At 39.1% G+C, this 23861-nt stretch overlaps 1 protein-coding gene and 1 non-coding gene across 6 annotated transcripts in view; one reads left to right on the forward strand and one right to left on the reverse strand.

Moving 5' to 3' along the window:
- TTC6 (tetratricopeptide repeat domain 6) overlaps positions 1-23861 on the forward strand; it is a 265950-nt gene that overhangs the window by 165463 nt on the left and 76626 nt on the right. The gene's annotated exons all lie outside the window — the stretch shown is intronic.
- Positions 10639-10774, reverse strand: LOC119038325 (small nucleolar RNA SNORA21). Its single transcript, XR_005080401.2, has one exon. It is a non-coding gene; the product is annotated as a small nucleolar RNA SNORA21 (small nucleolar RNA).

Genomic DNA, 23861 nt, shown 5'->3' on the forward strand with positions numbered 1-23861 from the left:
GTGTGATATACTGAATGGTGACCATAGTTAATAATACTATATTGTATTTTTGAAAGTTGCTAAGAGTGTAGATCACAGGTGGCAAACACAAGGCCCATGGGCCAAATTCAGCCCTCTACCTTGTTTTATCATGCCTGGCAGCTTGTTTCTACCTGGCAGAGTGCCCAGCTGTCGCTTAATGGTTAAGGTGTAGTTACATTTATACAGTCCTAAAATTATATTCAGCTCTTGGAAAACAACCATGAGGCTGATTTTGTCCCTGGTGAAAATGAGTTTGACACCCTTGGTGTATATCTTAAAAGTTCTCATCACAAGAAAAAACTATAACTATGTATGGTGATGGATGTTAATTAGTCTTATTGTGGTGACTATTTCACAATAAATACAAATATTGAAACATTATATTGTATATCTGAAGTTAATATGTTATATGTCACTTATACCTCAATAAAAAGAAATAAGGAGAAAGGAAATAGAAAGTCTTAATCAAGAAATTGAAAATATAGAGAAGAAACAAAAACTTTCAATTAAATGTAATAATTTAAATAAAAGGCTCAGTGGATGGGTGTGGGGGCAACTTTCCTCGCAAGTCTCCCCCGTGTGCCACGGATGAGAGTAAACATGACTGAGACATGATGTGATCTGCTTGGGGAGGAGAGGTAGCCAGTTTCCCAGAGGAAAAAGGATCTGAGCAGTGGCCAGTTTCTCCGAGGAGAAAAAGGCCTCAAGCACCTTCTTCCATAGCCTTTTATTGGGTTGTAATACACAGGAATACAGGGTGGCAAGGATCAAACAGTAGATAACATTTCAAAGAAATCTGAGGGTTTAGTATGAGTCAGAGTCTGTCAGGAACAGAGTTTTAGGTTTTCCTGCTTGAACCCCTAACATATGAATGAAAGCACTCTTAGCAGAGCAGATTTCACAGGTTATCAGCAAGTCTTTGTGATGCCAGATTTTCCCCAGGGCACGCTCTGGCCAGGCAAGGAGCTGCACCTCTCCCCAACAGGTATTCAGGCTTAAGGGGATTAGAGCCAGGAAGTACTTCTCCCAGAGAACATGGGGACTTGGGCTTGGTCAAAGCCAGAAGGGGGGGCAAGAGTCCATTGCTCCTTGTTGCAGCCTCCCAAGTCCTTCCATGAAGGCCTCCCAAGTGATCAGGTCTGGCTTAGGTTTCCCCCCACTGTGAGGGGTTTTACCTGTCATTGACTTCCAACCAAGCTTTGGGGGCAGGGAGAGGAAACAGAGGCAGCGTTTGCTACCAGAGACAAGCTTTGTCTCCTGCCGCTTGCATTCCAGAGGTCATCCCTCTCCCTTAGCCGCAAGGGGTCGAGATACAATTCCTAGAACCAGGCAAGAGCGGTCTACAACAGATGGGCTCAAAAGTAGAGTGGAGGAGACAGGAAAGAATCAGTGAATTTGAAAGTAGAACAGTAAATTTTACCCAATCTGAACAAGAAAGAGAAATAGACTGGAAATCATTAGCAGAGATACAGGGACCTGTGGAAATCTTAATAAAAGGTATAATATTTGTGTTATTGCCACACTGGAAGAAGAAAAAGAAAGGGAGATGATTGAAAATGTATAGGTAGAAATAATGGCTAAAATTTTCACCAATTTGGCAAAATGTTTAAACATATTTAGGAAGCTGAGCAAACCCCAAGCAAGAAAAAATCTAAAGACAACTATGGCAAGCTGCCTAGTAGTCAAACTACTGAGACCAACAGAGAAAACCTTGAAACCAGCAGGAGAGGAACAATACGTATGTTACACAGCAGAAAAGAACTTGAATGGCAGTAGATTTATCATCGGAAACCATGGAGGCCGGAAGCAAAATATTCAGTGGCCGAACATTTTTCAGGTGCTGAAAGCAAAGAACTGTGATTCAAGAGTCCTGTATCTTAAGCAATATTCTTCAGAAATAAAGGAGAATCAAAACATTTCGTGATTAAGGAAAACTAAGAGAATTTATTTCTTACATTTACATGTGAGTCTATAATCAACTCAAAATAAGAACTTGAATAGAGCCTTCTTCTCCTTTCTGCTTTCTAAATTATGTTTGTCAGTTGAATTTTTAACAAAATTTCCATATTGTAAATGTATATACAGGAAATGTTTAATACAATTACGTTATGAATGAGGAAGGGTAAAGAGACATAAAGGGAGGGAAAGTTTCTATATATCACTGGAAGTGGTAATATAATGACAAAAGTAGATCTCGATACATTATGTTTATATAATTTAATACTTAGAGCAAAACTAAAAAGCTATGTGGAGTGATACACTACAAAACCATAGATTAATAAAAATAGAATTTTGAAATGTGCCCTAGTGACAGGAAAGCAGGAAAAAGAAAACAGAAAAAACAAATCAGAGAGAATAGAAAACAAAAAATCAGTGGCAGAGTAAATCTCTAACTTATATGTTAATTGTCTAAGTACACCAATTAAATCACAAAGATTGCAGAGTGGATTAAAAAAAATCCCCAGTAGCCCGGCTGGTGTAGCTCAGTGGATTGAGCGTGAGCCTGCGAACCAAAGGATCACAGTTCAATCCCCAGTCAGGGCACATGCCTGGGTTGCAGGCCAGTTCCCAACAGGGGACACACAAGAGGCAACCATACATTGATATTTCTCCCTCTGTTCCTTCCCCCTAAAGATAAATAAATAGAATCTTAAGAAAAAAAAATCCCCAACATCTGGCCAACATGGAGGCATAGGTAGACACAATGTACCTCCTCACATAACAAAAAAAGGACAACAACAATTTAAAAACAAAAAACAACCAGAACTGACAGAAAATTGAACTGTATGGAAGTCTGACGACCAAGGAGTTAAAGAAGACACATTCATCCAGACCAGTAGGAGGGGCGGAGTCGGGCAGCCAAGGCGGAGAGGGCTCTCAGCAAAGCAGTGGTTGGAGGACGCAGCCAGGTGGTGAATTGTAGAACTGGGCACGGTGTGCAAGGTGGCTGGTGGACTGGGCGGTCCCACATTAGTATGCAGATAAACCAGGTGAAACTGGGGAGCGAGAAAGACCACACAACCCAGGGTCCCAGCATGGGGAAATAAAGCCTCAAATCACTGATTGAAAACACCCATGGGGGTTGAGGGGCCAGGAGAAACTCCTAGCCTCACAGGAGAGTTTTTTGGAGAGATAGGGTCCTAGAATATACACAAGTCCACCCACCAGGGAATCAGCACCAGAAGGGTCCAGTTTGCTTGTGGGAAGGTGAGGAAGTGACTGAAATCTGGAAGACTGGAGCAAGCACCATTGTTCCCTCTCAGACCCCTTCCCCTCATACTGCGTCACAACCTAGCAATGTGGGTTGCCCTGCCCTGGTGAACACCTAAGGCTCTGCCCCTCACTACATAACAGGTGTGTCATGACAAAAAAAAAAAAATGGCCCAAACAGAAGAATGGATCAAAGCTCCAGAAAAAATACGACTAAGTGACAAAGAGGTAGCCAACTTATCAGATGCCCAATTCAAAACACTGGTAATCAAGATGCTCACAGAATCAGTTGAATTTGGTCACAAATTAGATGAACAAATGAAGGCCATGCTAAGTGAAATAAATGAAAATGTACAGGGAACCAATAGTGATGGGAAGGAAACTGGGACTCAAATCAAAGGAGTGAACCAGAAGAAAGAAAGAAACATCCAATCAGAAAAGAAGGAAGAAACAAGAATTCAAAAAATGAGGAGAGGCTTAGGAACCTCCAGGGCATCTTTAAACGTTCCAGCATCCAAATTATAGGGGTACCAGAAGGAGAAGAGGAAGAGCAACAAATTGAAAAGTTATTTGAACAAATAATAAAGGAGAACTTCCCCAATCTGGCAAAGGAAATAGACTTCCAGGAAATCCAGGAAGCTCAGAGTCCCAAACAAGTTGGACCCAAAGAGGAACACACCAAGGCACAACATAATTACATTAGCCAAGATTAAACTTAAGGAGAGAATCCTAAAATCAACAAGAGAAAAGGAGGCAGTTACCTACAAAGGAGTTCCCCTCAGATTGTCAGCTAATTTCTCAAAAGAGATCTTGCAGGAAAGAAGGGGCTGGAAAGAAGTATTCCAAGTCATGAAATCCAAAGACCTACATCCAAGATTGCTCTATCCAGCAAAGCTTTCATTTAGACTGGAGGAAAAAAAATGTCAATATATGCCTTGGGTGGTGTGGCTCAGTGGATTGAGTGCTGACCTGTGAACAGAAAGGTCACTGGTTAGATTCCCAGTCAGGAAAAATGCCTGGGGAAAAAAAAAAGAAAAGAATGGAAGGACAGATAAAGTGCTTCTCAGATAAGATCAAATTCAAAGAGTTCATCATCACCAAGCCCTTATTATATGAAATGATAAAGGGACTTATCTAAGAAAAAGAAGATAAAAAATATGAACAGTAGAAGGACAACAAACTCACAGTTATTAACAACCACACCTAAAACAAAAGCAAACTAAGAGGACAGCTAGATCAGGAGCGGAACCATAGAAATGGAGATAACATGAAGGGTTAGCAACAGGGGAGTGGGAGGAGGAGAAGGGGGAGGAAGGTACAGAGAATAAGTAGCATAGATGGTAGGTAGAAAATAGACAGGGGTGAGGGCAAGAATAGTATGGGAAATATAGAATCTAAAGAACTTGAGACGCATGGTCCTAAACTAAAGGGGGGAAATGGAGGGAGGGCGTGTGCAGGGTGGAGGGGAATGAAGGGGGGAAATGGGACAGCTGTAATGGCATAATCAATAAAATATTTTTTAAAATAAAATAAAACCCTTCAATAAAGATTTTTTTAATCCTCAAAAAAAAAAAACCCAAACCCAACTATATAGTATCTACAAAAAATGACTTCAAATATAATGATACAGGGATGTTGAAAACAAAAGGGCAAAAAAGATTTATTATGCAAATATTAATCAAAGAAAAGCAGAAGTGACTATGGATATTAGACAAAGTAGACTTCCACGCAAAGAAAGTTATCAGATACAAAGAAGGGCATTATATCATGATAAAATTGTGGATCCATCAGTGTGGCATAGCAATCTTAAAAAGTGTATACACCAAAGAACCTGAAAAACATGTGAGCAAAAAAAGGAGAAGGAGAAGAAGTGAGAAATAGGCAATTCCACAATTATAGTTGGGGACTTCAACACTCCTCTATAAATAATTAATGAACACTTAGATAGAAAATCAATAAGGATGCAGAATAACTTAAAAATTCCACCAACCAGTAGGATCTAATTGAAATTTATAGAGCACTGTATTTAACAAGAAGAGAATACACATTTTTTGAGTTCCCACGGGACATATAGAAACATAGTGTAAATATGTAATAGAATCAAACTAAAGATCAATTGATAATAGAAAAATCTCAAAAAATTGGAATCTAAATAATACAGTTATAAGTAATCCATGAGTTAAGGTGGAAATTTCAAGGGATTTAAAAAATTCCATGGCAAGATGGAGAAGTAGGTGGAGGGTCCACCTCGCCTCTGTGCACAACCAAATCTAAGAACAACTATTTTTAACAGCAGTCACAACCAAGCCACACGGAAAATCAACAATACGGAGTCCAAAGGACAACTAGATACTCGGCTGGAACGGTACAAGGAGCGAGACCAGAAGCGGAGCAGGTTAGCAAGAAAAAATTCCCGGGGCGGTGCGCGGGGCGCGCAGGCAACCGAGGGCTGATCGCCAGCGAGCTGGCTGCGGAGCGCATAGGGAAGAGGCGCGGTGGGTCAGTCGGTCGCGCGCATTTACGTGCGGAGAAACCAGTGAGAAGGGAAACCCACGCGCGGTGCAGCAGGCTCGCAAAATTAGGATCAGATAAGCAAGCCCGAGGCGTTTGTGTGAGTGACTGGATGCTCTGGGCTAGCGGAGAGGAACGCCATCGCTCCCTCTCTGACCCCGCCCCCACACACAGTGTCACAAACCAGCGACCTGGGTCGCCCCGTCCTGGTAAACAACTAAGGCTTCGCTCCGCTCACTTAACAGCACGAATAAACCAAAAATGGCTCTAGATCAACTCAGAGCCCCAGAACCGATAGACCTAAGTGATGAAGAAATAGCCAGTCTTTCAGATGCACAGTTCAAAACACTGGTTATAAAGATTCTTACAGAACTGGTGGATTTTAGTCACAAATTAGAGAAACATATGGAAGCTAAATTAATTGAAATGAATGCTGATACAAAAGATACCAATAGTAATGGAAAGAAAATTGGGACTCAAATCAAGGGAGAGGACCAGACAGAAGAAAAAAATGATAAAACAGAAAGGAATGAAGAAATAAGAATTCAGAAAAATGAGGAGAAGATTAGGAACCTCCAGGACATCTTTAAACGTTCCAACATCCGAATTATAGGGGTACCAGAAGGGGGAAAGGCACAACCACCAGTTGAAAAATTATTTGAACAAATAATAAAGGAGAATTTCCCCAAGATGGCAAAGGAAATAGACTTCCGAGAAATCCAGGAAGCTGAGAGAGTCCCAAAGAAGTTGGACCCAAGAAGGAACACACCAAGGCACATCATAATTACATTAGCCAAGATTAAAATGAAGGAGAGAATCCTAGAAGCAGCAAGAGCTAAGGGGACAGTCACCTACAAAGGAGTTCCCATCAGACTGTCAGCAGATTTCTCAAAAGAGACCTTACAGGCAAGAAGGGGCTGGAAAGAGGTATTCCAAGTCATGAAATCCAAAGACCTACAACCAAGATTGCTCTATCCAGCAAAACTTTCATTTCGAATGGAAGGACAGATAAGGTGCTTCTCAGATAAGATCAAATTCAAGGAGTTCATCATCACCAAGCCCTTATTATATGAAATGTTAAAGGGACTTATCTAAGAAAAGGAAGATAAAAAAGATGAACAGTGAAAGGACAGCAAACTCACAGTTATTAAGAACCACACCTAAAACAAAAGCAAACTAAGAGGATAGCTAGATCAGGAGCAGAACCATAGAAATGAAGATCACATGGAGGGTTAGCAACAGGGGAGTGGGAGGAGGGGAAGGGGGGAGAAGGTACAGAAAATAAGTAGTACAGACAGTAGATAGAAAATAGATAGGGGGGAGGGTAAGAATAGTAGGGGAAATACAGAATCTAAAGAATTTGAGACACATGTTCATGAACTAAAGGGGGAAATGGTGGGGGAGGGGTATGCAGGGTGGAGGGGAGGGGGGAATAGAGCAAATGTAATGGCATAATCAATAAAAAAAAATATGAAAAAGAAAAAAAAAATAAAAAAAATAAAAAATTCCATGGACAATGAATTGAACTGAAGAAAAATGAAAATACAGTACATTAAAATTGTGGAACACAGCAAAAGCAGTTCTGGGAGGGAAATTTATAGCACTAAATGCTTACAATACAAAAAGAATATATTGATCAATAATTTAAGCTTCCACCTCAACACCCAAGAAAAAGAGCAAAATAAACCCAGAGGGAAGGAATATAAAGAGCAGAAATTCTGAAGTTCAAAATAGAAAACGAGAGAAAATCAATGAGACAAAGCTGTTCTTTGGAAAGAGTAATATAATTGATCTCTAAAAAGACTGACAAGGACAAAAAGAAAAATATTACTAATATTAAAAATGAAGCAGGAGAACTCACTACAGAGTCTAGAGAAACCAAAAGAATTATAAGGGAATACTCTAAGTCTACACACATGAATTTGAAAACAGATGAAATGGAGCAACTCCTCAAAAAATACAAACTACCACAACTCACTCAATATGAAATAAACAATTTGAATAGCCCTATAACTATTAAGAAAATTGAATTCTTGATGTAAAAGCTCCCCTCTCACCGTTCTGGAAAACAGCTTGGCAGCCTGAAAAAAAACCAAAACCGAACATGCAGTGAAAAAGAATGAACTATTGATACATGCAACTGAAAGGATAAATCTTCAGAGACTTATGTTTCAAGCCAATTCCAGAAGACTACATAGTATATGATTTCATTGTATAACACTCTTGAAATGAGAAAATAGTCAGAATGAGGAACAGGTGAGTGGTTTCCGGGGTTTTAGGGTAGGGAGTGAGAATGATTGTGTCCACCAAAGTTCAACATGAGGGATCCTTGCGGTGATAACAATTTTCTGTGTCTTGACTGTCATTGTCAGTGTTTTGTTTGTGATATTGTACGATGTATATTTTTGTGAGATGTCACATTTAAGGTAAACTGAGTAAAGGATAGATGGGATCTCTCTGTACTTTTTTCTAAATCTTCTTGTGAATTTACACTTATCTCAAAATGCAAAGTTTAACTGGAGAATTGTAGTCATTGAACCAAAAAGAGAAAAAAGAGAAATTAAACTTGGTTAAAAGAGAATATTAAATAAGAATTTATAAAGCTGAAAGACAATGTATTACATGATCATTTTTACAGCTAAAAGAGTTTGTTGCAGTTGACATCTGAAACCACATCAATGGCTTTTTCATACCTTATTTATTAAAATCTTTTGGCTTATTTTGTACTTTGAGTGAATTTTTTACCCATTCATAATTTTGTAACTTTATGCATTAGGTTTTTGGAAAACATATGTTAAGTCTTTGAATGTGGACACAATTCACTGTGATATACATAATATCAAAATATCTTATCATTTCCCTGGCTGGCGTAGCGCAGTGGATTGAGTTCAGGCTGCAAACCAGAGTGTCGCTGGTTCGATTCCCAGTCAGGGCACATGCCTGGGTTGCAGGCCAAGTTCCCACTTGGGGGCACACAACAGGCGACCACATGTTGATGTTTCTCCTTCCCTTCCTCTCTCTCTAAATATAAATAAGAATAAAATCTTTAAAAAAATCTTATCATTAATATTATCAGAATAATCTTTTTAAATTTTTTATTGTATTTTTTCATTGTCATTTAGCCCACTTATACTCCTCCTTCCCCACAAGCTCCACACTGTTGTCCATGTCCATGAGGTTTTTTTTTTTTGCTTGATCTCTTCACCCCTTAACCTCCACCCAACTAAGCTGTCATCCTGCACTCTATCTATGAGTCTGTCTCTGTTTTGTTTGTTAGTTCAGTTTGTTCATTAGATTCCAAATACAGTGAAATTGTTTGGTATTTGTCTTTCTCTGACTGGCTTATTTCACTTAGCATAATGTTCTCCAGAACCATCCATGCTGCCACAAATGATAAAATTTTCTTCTTTTTTATGGCCAAGTAGTATTCCATTGTGTAAATATCCCATAGTTGTTTATCCACTCATTTACTGATGGACACTTGGGTTGCTTCTATATCTTGGCAATTGTAACACTGCAATGAACATGAGGGTGTTTATTTTCTTTCAAATTAGTGTTTTGGGTTTTTTCAGATTTATTTCCAGAAGTGGGATCACTGAGTCAAAGGCAGATTCATTTTGAATGTTTTGTGGTATCTCCATACTGCTTTTCACTGTGGTCGCACCAGTCTGCATTCACACCACAGTGCAAAAGCGTTCCCCTTTCTCCATATTCTTGCTGCACTCATTGTTTGTTGATTTATTGATGATAGCCATTCTGATGGGTGTGAGGTGACATCTCTTTGTTGTTTTAACTTGCATTTCTCTGATGATTAGTGTTGTTGAGCATCTTTTCATACGTGTATTGGCCATCTGTCTGTCCTTCTTGGATAAGTGTCTATTCAAGTCTTTTGCCCATTTTTAATTGGATTGTTTGGGTTTTTTGGTGTTAAATTTTATAAGTTCTTTGTAAATTTTGTATGTTAACCCTTTATCAGATGTATTGATGAATATGTTCTCCCATTCCATGGGTTGTCTTTTATTTTGTTGATGGTTTTCTTTGCTGTGCAAAACCTTTTTAGTTTGCTATAATCCCACTTCTTTGTTTTTTCTTTTATTTCCCATGGGAGATATATCAGATAAAATAATGATATGAGCAATGTCTGATATTTTACTGCCTATGCTTTCTTCTAGAATTTTTATGGTTTCAGGTCTAATATTTAGGTCTTCAATCTCTTTTGAACTTATTCTTGTGTGTGGTGTAAGAAGGTGGTCTAGTGTCATTTTTCTGCATGTGTCTGTCCAGTTTTCCCAACACCATTTGTTGAAGAAACTATCTTTAGTTCATTGTATTCTCTAGCTTCCTCTGTCAAATATTTATTGGCCTAAAACTGGGGTTTATTTCTGGGCTCTCTATCCTGTTCTATTGATCTGTACTTCTGTTTTTATATCAGTACTATGCTGTTTTGATTACTATGACCTTATAGAATAGTTTATATTAGGTACTGTGTTTCTCCAACTTTGTTCTTTTTTCTCAGGATTGCTTTCAAAAAAATCTTTTAGCATTGAGAACCTGGTAAGCTCATGGTGAGGGACACAAATTTCCCAGAATTGCAATTTTTTTCTAAAACTTTATTTTTAAAATTACTTATACTCTCATTAGCTTTACTTGAAATAACAGGTTTGTTTCATTCCTTTTCTAAAGCTGAATAACTAGTTTTATGTTTGTCGTATCAAATAAAAATTGTAGTAGAGTTCACTGTGTCTACTGAAAACCACCATCCCACTTCACTCTGGCTATGGAAACACTTACATGTACTTCTCATTTTGTCACATTGAATATTAAAAAGATGTGAACTCAAAAGTTGAGATTTAATAAAATTAACAATATTTCCTGCTTCCTGGTAGGCTTTTTTTCCCTTGTCACACCACCGATTGAAGCGGAACAATATGACATGCTGCCACTTCACCCAAAAGCGGTGTTTTTACTCTGCTCTTTCTTGACGGCTCAGTGGGTCATTAGCAAAAGGCCCAACGAGTGCTTTTCAAAGGGGCTCCTGGTAGGCTTTTTAAAGGTGCTGCTGCATTGATTTCTGCCAAGGTCCCATCACTTTTACCTAATAAATGTTTTCAATGTATTTTATTGATTATGCTATTACGGTTGTACCATTTCCTCTCCCTTAATTCCCCTCCACCCTTCACTCCCCTTCCCGTCAGCATTCTCTCTTTAGTTCATGTCCATGGGTTGTAAATATAAGTTTTTTTGCTTCTACATTTTCTATACTATCCTTAACCTCCCACTGTCTATTTTGTAGACCATGTATGCTTCTTATTCCCTGTACATTTCCCTTCATTCTCCTCCCTCCTTCTCCCCACTGATAACCATCCATGTGATCTCCATTTCTGTGATTTTTGTTCCTGATCTAGTTGTTTGCTTAGTTTGTTTTTGTTTTTGTTAGGTTCAGTTGTTGATAGTTATGAGTTTGTTGTCATTTTACTGTTCATAGTTTTGATCTTCTTTTTCTTAGATAAGTCCCCTTAACATTTCATGTAGTAAGGGCTTGGTAATGATGAATTCCTCTAACTTGACCTTATCTGGGGAGCACTTTATCTGCCCTTTTATTATAAATGAAAGCTTTGCTGGATAGAGTAATCTTGGATGTAGGTCCTTGCCTTTCATGATTTTGAATACTTCTTTCCAGCCCCTTCTTGCCTGCAAGGTTTCTTTTGAAAAATCAGCTGACCATCTTATGGGAATTTCTTCATAGGTAACTCTCTGCTTTCCTCTTGCTGCTTTCAAGATTCTCTCCTTAAGTTTAATCTTGACTAATGTAATTATGATGTGTCTTGGTGTGTGCTTCCTGGATTCCAATTTGTTTGGGACTCTCTGAGCTTCCTGGACTTTCTGGAAGTGGCCATTTCCTTGGCCACATTGAGGAAGTTCTCCTTCATTTTATTTTTAAATAAGTTTTCAACTTTTTGCTCTTCCTTTTTTCTTCTGGCACCCCTATGATTTGGATGTTGGAACATTTAAAGTTATCCTGGAGATTCCTAAGCCTCTTCTCATTTTTTGAATTCTTGTTTCTTCATTCTGTTCTGGTTGGAATTTTTGTTTTTTTCTTCTGCTCCAAACCATGGATTCAAGTCCCAGTTTCCTTCCCATCACTGTTGGTTCCATGTACATTTTCCTTTATTTCACTTTTTATAGCCTTTACTCTTTTGTCTATTTTGCAACCATACTCAACCAATTCTGTGAGCATCCTGAATCCCAGGGTTTTGAACTCTGCATCTGATAGGTGGGCTACCTCTTCATCACTTAATTGTATTTTTTTCTCAAGTTTTTATCTGTTATTTCATTTGGGCCATATTTTTTTGTTTCAGTGAGCCTGTTACATAGTGAGGGGTGGAGCCTTAGGTGTTTGCCAGGGCGGGGCAACCCACATAGCTGCACTGTGGTGGCGTATGTGGGGGAGGGGTCCAAGAGGGAACATTACCACTTGCTCAAGTCTTGCTGGTTTTCACTCACTTCACCCACTACCCATAAACAAATTGAGCCTTTCTGGTGCTGATTCTAAGGTGGGTGGTTTTGTGTGCATTCTAGGACTTTGTGGGTCTGTGCGGCAAACTCTCCTGTGAGGCTGGGAGTTTTACCTGCTGCTGCAACCCCCACAGCTGTTTTCAGTCAGAGGTTTTGAGGTTTTATTTCTTCATGCTGGAACTGTGGGTTGTGTGGTCTGTCTCACTCCCCAGTTGTTCATCATGGTTTATCCACAAACAAATGTGGGCCACTCATTCTACCAGCTGCCACCTCTCTGGGTTTGCCAGCCTCCACCTGCTTCAGTCCGCTAGTCACTGCCTTGCTGTGAGTCCTCTCCATCCCAGCTGTCCCTCTCCGCCCCTCTCCACCCTTCATCCACCCCCAGGTCTGGATGAATGTTTCTTTAACTCCTTGGTTGTCAGACGTCCACACAGTTAGATTTTTGGCAGTTCTTGTTGTTTTTTGTTTTTAAATTTGTTGTTGCCCTTCTTGTGGTTGTACAAGGAGGCACAATGTATCTACCTATTCCTCCATTTTGGCAGGACTTCCCTAATATTTTCTTTATACAATCAGTGCAACTTTCAACACAGTGAAAAAGGCAAATAGCTTCTTAGTGTTCTTAACGAAATAGTTTTCATGTGTGGAATGGTCTTGAGGCTCTCCAGAGTCTCAGACAAAAACTGTTGTTTGTCTTTATGTTATTTGTATATGACACTTAACTTATCCCTAACACTAATTTGTGAGTCTTCCTTAGTAACCAGTGTACTCTGACCTTGGATCTGCAGTATGAACATGAGTTACTGCATTGATTTAGAGTAGGGGCTGTGCAGGAGCAGTTATACTAAATTTACCTGGGTTGCTTGATAGCTAGTAGTTCAGTTTGCTATGCAATCTCTTTCCTCCTGTCAAGTCCACCACCCCTGCTGTTTCTAACCATTTTTCTAGGTCTACTTTTAGGCAGTTATGAGCATTGCTGGGGGAACCAGTTTACTGTGATGAATGTTTCATCACTAGTTTGATTACGTAAATTCTCCCCTGAAGGTTTATCTGTGCTTTTCCTTGAGTGCAAACTACTGCCGTTTAGTGATAGATTTTTCTATCTCCCCACTGTTTGTATCTCTCTTACTTCTAGAAGTATAATTTTATGCCTAAGCTGCTGGAAGTCTACTACATGGAAGAAATGACTGAATTGTATGTCGTCATTTGCATACCTGGAATTTTCTTAATTTTTAGGAGGTCTGCGTTGGCCGACTTTGGAAGTGTTTATTCATCTTTTAGCAAGAATTTCTGGTTCTAGGTCTGTACAGCATGAAATGATGTACAGAAGATGAATCAGTCAGAAACTTAATTTTAAATTCTATGTTAGACAAATTACCATGGCAACTTCAAAATCAGCCTTTCTCCAAATATTCTGATCATTCATAGGAAATGTGATCAAGTGTATGGAATAGTTGAAATATATATGACTACAAAGAAAATTGTTTAGCCCTGGCTGGTGTAGCTCAGTGGATTGAGCATGGTCCTGCGAACCAAAAATCGCGGTTCGATTCCCCGTCAGGGCACATGCCTGGGTTGCAGGCCAATTCCAAGCAAGGGGCCAGTTCCCAGCAGGGGATGTACCAGAAGCAACCATACATTGATATTTCTCTCCTTCTCTCCTTCCCTTCCCCTCTAAAGATAAATAAATAAAATTTTTTTTAAAAAGAAAATTGTTCGAAACTTAATGCCACCTTATAACTGTGAAGCTTTATTTACTGTGTTCCAATCTTGTTGTGTTACCCTGGAAAGTCTGTGTAACCCCTGCATTGCCACAGGTGTCGCTGTTACGGTCACATAGTTAATACTAGAGTGATGCTTGCAAGTCGATGCTTTAATATTGTTTGAGCTCATTTTTTTCCTGGTGAAAGAAATCTTTTTATGGGAACATGCATAGTCCAATTAAATATTATGAATATTAAAGAAAACAATTACCACTAGTACTGTGGATTCAAACAACTATTATTTCAAAAATCTTACCACATTTTCTTATGAATACCTATTTTCACCTCCAACTATGTTTTTAAATTATTATTTTTATTATTTGTGTTTATTTTTATAAAAATAATGTCATTTCATTGCACTTTTCAGATGCATTTTCTACAAATTGAAGGTTAGTGGCAACCCCGCACTGAGTAACTCTATGGGTACCATTTTTACAACAGCTGTTTTGCTCACTTCATGTCTCTATGTCACATTTTAGTAATTCTCACAGTGTTTCAAACTTTTTTCGTTGTTGTTTTTATGGTGATTTGTGATCAATTATCTTTGATGTTACTATTGTAATTATTTTGGGATGCCATAAACTGCACCCATCTAAGATGGGGAACTTGATGATAAGTGTTGTGTATACTGACTGCTTACCCTCCCTGCCAGTTTCCCATCTTTCTCCCTCTCCTCATGCCTGCCCATTCCTTAAAGCACACCAATATTGAAATTAGGCCAGCTGATAACCCTATCATGGCCTCTTAAGTGTTTGAGTAAAAAGAAGAGTCAATTAATGTGGCAGAATTCACTGTTGTCTTTTTAAGAACTTGCCTTGACCACCCCAACCTTCAACAACCACCACCCTGGTCAGTCAGCAGCCACCAGCATGGAGGCAGGCAGGACACTAGAAGGGAGATTATGACTTGCTGAGGCTTAGGCAGTGGCTTGCATTTTTTAGCAATAAAGCCTTTTAAAATTAAGGCATATACATTGTTTTTTAAGACATAGTGCTGTTGCACACTTAATGGTCTACAATGTAAGGTAAAGATAACTTTGATATGACTGGGAAACTGAAAAATTCATGTGACTTGCTTCATTGTAATATTCATTTTATAGCTCCAGTCTGGAACCACACCCACCACATCTCTGAAGTATGCCTGTATTATCTTATTGATAATAGACTTCATCTTATAGAGTTGTTTTAGACTTATAGAAAAATTACAAAGACAGTATGGAGATTTCCCATATACCACATGCTCTGGTTCCTCTGTTATTAATATGATAATAGTGGATTGAGTCATGGCCCCAGAAGTCCTAGGCTGCAGTACCTGTGAATATGACCTTAATTGGAATTAAAAATCCTGGGATGAGATCATCCTGGATTTAGGGTGGGTCCTAAAGCCAATCAGACTGGTATCCTGGTAAGAGAAGTGCATGTTAACACACAGACACACAGGCAGTAAAGCCATGTGTTGGAGGCACAGATGGAATGATGCAGCTGCAAGCCAGGGAACACCAAGGACTACTGGCTACTGCTAGAGCTATAAAGAAGCATGGCCGGATTCTTCCCTGGAGCCTTCAAGGGAGCATAGTACCCTCCTGCACCTTGTTTCTGGATGTCTATTTTCCAGAACAGAATACATTTCTATTGTGTTTTAAGCCACCCAGTGTTAGTTTGTTATGGCAACCATAAAAAACTGATATGTTATAGTAGGGTGTTATAGTATTGTAACTGATATGTTACAAATATGTTATATTTGTTAAAATCAATGAACCAATATTTATGCAGTATTAACTAATTATCTTGATCCATTCAGATGTCCTTAGTTTTTACATAATGTTCATTTTTTGTTCCAGAATCCCATCCTGGATACCAATTACATTCCATTGTCATGTCTCCTTCAGCTTCTCCTGGCTGTGACAGTTTCTGACACTTTTGTTTTTTAATAACCTTGACAGTTTTGGGGAGTACTGGTCAAATATTTGTAGAATGTATTCAAGTTGGGGTTTGCCTGATGTCATCTTGGGAGAAAGAACATTAAGATAAAGTGCTGTTTTCATCATGTCATGCCAGACTTCCTATTATCAACACAAGTTATTACAGTGGAAGTTAACCTTGATCACCTGACTACAGTAGCATTTGCCAGATTTTTTCACTGTAAAGTTTCTGTCCCCCCGCCTTTTTCATACTGTAGTCTTTGAACGTCACCATGTACAGCTTACACTTAAGGAATATGGAGTTATGTTCTACTTCCTAGAAGGCTCAGTATATAAAAAATTTAATTTAAATATGTGTAGACTAGTCTCTTCTTCCCATTTATACATTCAAGTTTTTATATCAGTATAAAAGTCCAAAGTATAACTTGTGGATATTTTTCTGTTTTTTCAAGTACAGTTTTCTGTCTATTTCTCCCATCCCAGCCCACCCCGCTCCATGCTCCCCACCTCCCTCCCATTTCCACCCCCCTTAGTTATTGTCCCTGTGTCCTTTACACTTGTTCCTCTAAATCCCTCCCATTTTTCCCCTTAAATTCCCTCCCCTCTTCCCTCTGGTTGCTGTCCTCTTGTTCTCTATTTCAGTGTCTTTGTTTTTATTTTGCTTGCTTGCTTGTTTTGTTGTTTAGCTTCCTGTTAAGGGTGAGATCATATGGTATTTGTCTTTTAACACCTGGCTTATTGCACTCAGCATATGCTTTTCAGTTCCATCCATGCTGTTGAAAAGGGTAGTAGCTCCTTCTTTCTCTCTGCTGCATAGAATTCCATTGTGTATATGTACCGCAATTTTTTGATCCATTCATTTACCTACAGGCACCTAGGTTGCTTCCAATTCTTGGCTATTGTAAATTGTGCTGCTATGAACATTGTGGTGCAAAGGTTCTTTGAAATTGGTGTTTTAGGGTTCTTAGGATATAATCCTAGCAGTGGAATTGCTGGGTCAAAAGGCAGGTCGATTTTTATTTTTCTGAGGAAATTCCATACTGTTTTCCATAATGGTTGTACCAGTCTGCAATCCCACCAACAGTGAACTAAGGTCCCCTTTTCCCCACAACCTCTCCAACATTTGTTGTTTGTTGCTTTGTTTATGATAGCCATCCTGACCGGTGTAAAGTGGTATCTCATTGTGGTTTTAATTTGCATTTCTCTGATAGCTAGCAATATTGAGCATCTTTTCATGTGTCTGTGGGTCTTCTGTATGTCTTTTTTGGAGAAGTGTCTGTTCAAGTCCTTTCCCCATTTTTTAATTGGGTTAGTTGTCTTCTTAGAGTGCAGTCATGTGAGTTCTTTGTATATTTTGGAGATTAAACCTTAGTCTGAGGTATCATTGGCAAATGTTTTCCCATACAGTTGGTTGTCTTTTGAATTTAATACTGTTTTCTTTAGCTATGCAGAAGCATTTTATTTTGATGAGATCCCATTTTTTTTATCTTTCCTTTATATTCCTGGCTCTAGGGGACATATCAGTAAAAATGTTGCTGTGTGAAATATCTGAGATTTTCCTGCCAATGTTCTCCTCTAGGACTTTAATGGTTTCACCGCTTATATTTAAGTCTTTTATCCACCTTGAATTTATTTTGGTGCATGGTGTAAGTCTGTGCTCAAGTTTCCTTTTTTTGCACATAGCTGTCCAGTTCTCCCAACACCATTTGTTGAAGAGGCTATCTTTACTCCATTTTATGTTACTGCCCCCTTTGTCGAATATTAATTGACTGTAGAGAGTTGGGTTGATTTCTGGGCTTTCTGTTCTGTTCCATTGGTCTATGTGCCTGTTTTTATGCCAGTACCAGGCTGTTTTGATGACAGTGGCCTTATAATACAGCTTGATATCAGGTATTGTGATCCCTCCTACTATGTTCTTCTTTCTCAAAAGTGCAGCTGCTATTTGGGGTTGTTTATGGTTTCATATAAATTTTTGAAGTGTTTGTTCTGTCTGTGAAATATGCCATTGGTACTTTAATAGGTATTGCATTGAATCTGTAAATTGCTTTGGGTGGTATGGACATTTTGATGATGTTAATTCTTCCAATCCATGAACAAGGTATATGTTTGCATTTGTTTGTGTCTTCCTTGATTTCTTTCTTCAGTGTTGTGTAGTTTTCTGCATACAGGTCTTTTACCACCTTAGTTAGATTTATTCCCAGATATTTTATTTTTGTTTTTGCCATATCGAGTGGTATTTTTTCCTTGATTTCTGCTTCTGCTGATTTATTGTTGGTATACAAAAATGCCTTTGATTTCTGGATATTGACTTTGTATCCTGCTGTTTTGCCAAATTCATTAATTAGTTTGAGCAGTTTTTTGGTGGAGTCTATAAGATTTTCCATGTACACTATCATGTCATCTGCAAACAGTGACAGTTTTGTTTCCTCCTTTCTGATTTGGATGTTTTTAATTTCCTTTTCTTGCATAATCACCGTGGCTAAAACTTCTAATACTATATTGAATAGAAGTGGTGAAAGTGGACATCATTGTCTTGTTCCTGATCTTAGTGGAAAAGCTTTTAGTTTTTGCCCATTGAGTATGATGTTGGCTGTAGGTCTCTCATATATGGCCTTTATTATATTGAGGAATGCTCCCTCTGTTCCCACTTTGCTGAGTGTTTTTATCATAAATGGGTGTTGTACCTTATCAAATGCTTTTTCCAAGTCTGTTGATGTGATCGTGTGGTTTTTGTCTTTGCTTTTGTTTATGTGCTGTATTACATTTACTGATTTGCAAATATTGAACCATCCTTGCATCCCTGGGATGAATCTCACTTGGTCATGGTGTATGATCTTTTTCATATATTGTTGGATGTGATTTGCCAATATTTTGTCGAGGATTTTAGCGTCCATGTCCATCAGTGATATTGACCTGAAGTTTTCTTTCTTTGTTGTGTCTCTGTCTGGTTTTTGAATTAGGATGATGCTGGCTTCATAAAAAGAATTCGGGAGTTTTCCATCCTTCTGGATTTTTTGGAATAGTCTGTGAAGAATAGGGGTTAGTTCTTCGTTAAATGTTTTGTAGAATTCTGTGAAACCATCTAGTCCAGGGCTTTTGTATGATGAGAATTTTTTGATTACTGCTTCAATTTCATTTGCTGTTATTGGTCTGTTCAGGTTTTCTGCTTCTTTTTCATTGAGTTTTGGAAGATTATATTTTTCTAGAAATGCGTCCATTTCCCCTAGGTTCTCAAATTTCTTGGCGTACAGTTCTTCATAATAATTTCTTACAACCCCTTCTATTTCTGTGGCATCAGTTATAATCTTTCCTCTTTCATTTCTGATTGTGTTTATTTGTGTCCTCTCTCTACTTTTCTTGATGAGCCTACTTAAAGGCTTGTCTATTTTGTTTATCTTTTCAAAGAACCAACTCCTGGGCTCATCGATCCTTAGAATTGTGCTTTTAGACTCTATGTCATTTAGTTCTGCTCTGATCTTGGTTATTTCCTTCCTTCTACTTGCTCTGGGCTGTCTTTGTTGTTGTTCCTTGAGTTCTTGCAGGCGTAGTGTTAGGTTGTTTGTTTGAAATGTTTCTATCTTCTTTAGGAAGGCCTGTATTGCTATAAACTTCCCTCTCAGGACTGCCTTCTCTGTGTCCCATAAGTTTTGGGTTGTTGTGAGTTTGTTTTCATAAACTTTTTTATTTCTTCCCTAATTTCATTCTTGACCCATTCGTTGTTTAATAGCATACCATTCAGTCTCCATGATTTTGGGTGCTTTGGGTTTTTTTCTTTGGGGTTGGTTTCCAATTTCAGTCCCTTGTGGTCAGAGAAGATGCTTGGTATGATTTCAATTTTCTTGAATTTGTTGAGGTTTGTTTTGTGTCCTATCATGTGGTCTATCTTTGAAAATATTCCATGTGCATTTGAAAAGAATGTGTATTTAGCTTCTTTGGGATGAAGGAGTCTATATATATCAGTTAAGTCCATTTCATCTAGGGCATTGTTCAATGCCACCATATCTTTGTTGATAATTTGTTTGGAAGATCTGTCCATTTTTGACAGTGGGGTGTTAAAATCCCCTACTATAATTGTGTTGCTGTCAATATCTTTCTTGAAGTCCTCTAAGATTTTCTTTGTATATTTGGGTGCTCCTATGTTGGATGCATATATATTTACAATGTTAATGTCTTCTTGGTGGATTCTTCCCTTGAGTATTATGTAGTGACCTTCTGGGTCTCTCTTTATGGCCCTTTTTTTGAAGTCTATTTTGTCCAATATGAGAATTGCTATCCCAGCTTTTTTTCTTGTCTGTTTGCTTGGAAAATTTGTTTTCAACATTTCACTTTTAGTCTGTGATGGTCTTTTGTCCTGAGGTGGGTCTCTTGTAGGCAGCATATATGTGGGTCATGCTTTCTTATCCATTCAGCTATTCTGTGTCTTTTGATTGGAGCATTTAATTCATTTACGTTTAAGGTTATTATTGATAGGTACTCATTCATTGCCATTTTTGTACCTGTGTTCCTCTTTGTCTCTCTCTTTTCCTTCCTTTCCTTAAAGCAGTCCTTTTAGTATTTCTTGTAGGACTGGTTTGGTGGAGGCATATTCTTTTAGACTTCTTTTGTCTTGGAAGCTCTTTATTTGGCTTTCTATCTTGATTGAGAGCCTTGCTGGGTAAAGTAGCCTTGGTTGTAGGCCTCTGGTTCTCCTTACTTGGAATATTTCTTGCCATTCTCTTCTTGCTTGGAGTGTTTCCATTGAGAAGTCAGTGGCTAACCTTATTGGGGCTCCCTTGTATGTTACTTCTTTTTTTCTCCCTTGCCGCCTTTAAGATTCTCTCTTTGTCTTGGAATTTTGACATTTTGATGATGATGTGTCTTGAAGTGGGCCTCCTTGGGTTCCTCTTGATTGGGACTCTCTCTGATTCCTGGATTTGTGTGACTTTTTCTCTCATCAAATTAGAGAAATTTTCTCTCATTACTCTTTCAAATAGGTTTTCTATCCCTTGTTCTTCTTCTTCTCCTTCTGGTATTCCTATTATTCGGATATTATTCCGTTTCATATTGTCTTGCATTTCTCTTAATCTCTCTTCATTCTTTCTGAGCCTCTTTTCATTTTCTTGCTCTTTCTGTGAGGTGTTTTCTACTTTGTCCTCCAACTTGGTAATCCGATCCACTGCCTCATCAGTTCTACTTTTGAAACTTTCTACTGTGTTTTTCAATTCAGAAATTGTATTCTTCAATTCAGAAATTGTATTGTTCATTTCCTCTTGTCCCTTGCTGATAGTTTCTGTTTCCTTTTTCATGTTGATATTGTTTGTGGTGAGATCATTGTAGCTCCCCTGTAGTTTCTGGTAGCTCATTATGAGCTCTTTGAACTTCCTGATAACCAGTGCTTTGAATTCACTATCTGATAGTCGATTAGCCTCTATTTCATCCAACATTCTTTCTGAAGCTTCCACTTTTTCTTTCATTTGGGGATTGTTTCTTTGTCTTCCCATTGTTTGTGAGACTCTTCTTGTTAGCCTCGGCTTCTAAAATTGATCTGTTCTGACTCCCTGGGTTTATGGTGTGAACTTCTGTGGTAGAATACCTGTGAATTTCATTGGTGCAGACTCCTTTAGGTATCTTGATGTTCTCTGATTCCACCTACTCCTTTTTCCATGTGTGTGTAATCAGTTGTAGGGGGAGGCAAAATGGTTTATGACAGCAGAAGAGTATTTTATGATATTTACAGTCACAGATGGTAGAGAGGAGATAGGTGATCTTTAGGCTATATGTAGTGTTAACCGTAATCTTCAACCTAACTTGCCACTTTTAGGAAAGGATGAACACAAGATAAGCCTCTTGTTGGGGAGGGAAGGCTTGTTAGTTGGAACTAGAAAGCAATGAGGTTGCAGACAGTCAGATTTTGAGGTAAGGTGAGAGTAAGGAATAGTAAATAGGTGTAGTGTGTGAGCAAGTAGAGTTAATTACTCCAGTAATAGAGTTCAGGAACTTGTAAAGTGGGCTAAGTTCTGGTAGATTTGTTGTGAAGTAGTTACAGTTATATAGAACAGCTATTATTTACAGTAGTATTAGAGCAACAGTCATATGACCAACTCTATGAGATCTGTCTGAATAGGAGGTGTAGAGCATCGGGTAGTGTGCTAAAGGAAAACAAAAGGCATAAGGTATCGAAAACTAGAAATACATTGTGGAGGAAAGAACAGAGGAAACCTGTCTAATAATACAATAAAACCAGCCCAGACTAAGGAGCCTCTACAGTAGGAAGAGGAATACAAAGATACTATTAGAACATAAAAGAAGTGAGAATGATGAAAAAAATAATACAAGTATGCAGCAACTTGTGGCTTCTCTGCTATAGCAAAGTGAACTTTCTGTGTCTCTGTTGTTGAGATGCCCTCTCTCTGGGTCCCACTCTGGTCTTTTCACAGTTCCCAGTTGTTTGTATCTATTGTGGGTAAAAGAAAACAAAGCAACAAACAAACAAAAGAAATCAACACACAAAAAAAAGGCAGAAGGGAGGAGAAAGCAGTAAGATTGGGAAGAAAAGAAGAAGGACTAAAACAGGAAAAAAGAAAGGATAGGATCAAAGTATTGAAAGATAAAGCAATAATAAAATTAAAAATCTATAAGATTACTAACCCCCCCCCAACAAAACAAAAAAACTTCCCTTGTTGATTTTAAACTGTCCAAACTGTTTTTTCTGGCTGCAGCGGGACCTCTCTGTGGGCTGGGTTACCAGCTCTCCCCAACCAGGCTACCAGACTGGGATGCGGGCACCCGCGCACCCACCAGGTTGCCTGGGACCCTCGGTCTCTGGCTCGGTACTTCCTCTCTGCCAGGCTGGGTGGGAAGCAAGCCAAGCCATCGCGGGAGAGCACCTCAGTCCACTTTCAAAAAAAACAAAAAACAACAACAACAAAAACCTCTCCCTACAGCCTGCCTCTCAGCCCAGCCCAATCCCCAGGCAGACCAGTGACAGCAATGCGCCTCTCGATTCTCCCGGGCTGATGACCACGGAGTCTGAAGACGGACACGGCCCTTCGTTCTTGTTTCACTATGTGTAAACTCAAGCAGGTAGTCCTCTGCCTGACTCTGCCCAGACAGGGAGAGAGAAAGCTGCGCACCCGCACTGGTCGCCTACTAAGGCCGCTGAGTGTCCAGGCTCCCGTGGATGTCTCCTCCGGCGCTGGTCCCAGACCCGCCTCGACTGCGGCAGCACTGGGGCCACCCAGCTGCGGGCACCGGCCCCGTTGCTGCTCCTGTCTCCACTCAACTCCCTGATAGCCACTGACCTGCTGCCGACCAGACCCTCAGTGTCTGTCACAATCGCTGCTCTCCCACCCTCATAAATGCTGTGGATCTGTTAGTTGATTGAGCTGTTTCTCAGTAGCTCTGCCAGGATTTTCACCCATGTGTATGGGAGCTGGAATACGCTGTCCTACTTGGTTGCCATCTTCTAACTTGTGGATATTTGATATACTTTGAATTATAACCCAATACCATTTACTATTGTATTTTGCTAAAATTGTTTGAGGTTTGGTCATTGAACGCTCCTTCACTTGGCTCCTGTGTGCCTTCAGCATACCGCATAATTAGGGGATTTAAAAAAATTCTGTCTTAATTTCGGGCAATACAAGATGCTCTGAGCTCATCTTGTATATTTTCTGCCTCTGTCCATGGAGTCATCAATTTCTGTAAGAAGCCCTGGTTCCCTTTAGGAAAGACTGTAATTAGCAACCAACATCTGTGCATCAGGTATGCTCGTTGCTACTGGGGCATCGTGGTTTGCAGATCTTCTCAGTTGACACAGCATGTGTGTATATTCTAACTTCTGTGAATACTCATATCTAAAAATAAACACAAGTTCATACTGTTGTCTCCAGCTCTCATTCATTACCACATAGATCATTTTAGCCTCCTCCCCTCACTTACCT

This window comes from Artibeus jamaicensis, unplaced genomic scaffold, assembly GCF_021234435.1.
Source record: "Artibeus jamaicensis isolate MK-2021 breed Jamaican fruit bat unplaced genomic scaffold, CSHL_Jam_final contig_760, whole genome shotgun sequence".
NCBI lineage: Eukaryota > Metazoa > Chordata > Mammalia > Chiroptera > Phyllostomidae > Artibeus > Artibeus jamaicensis.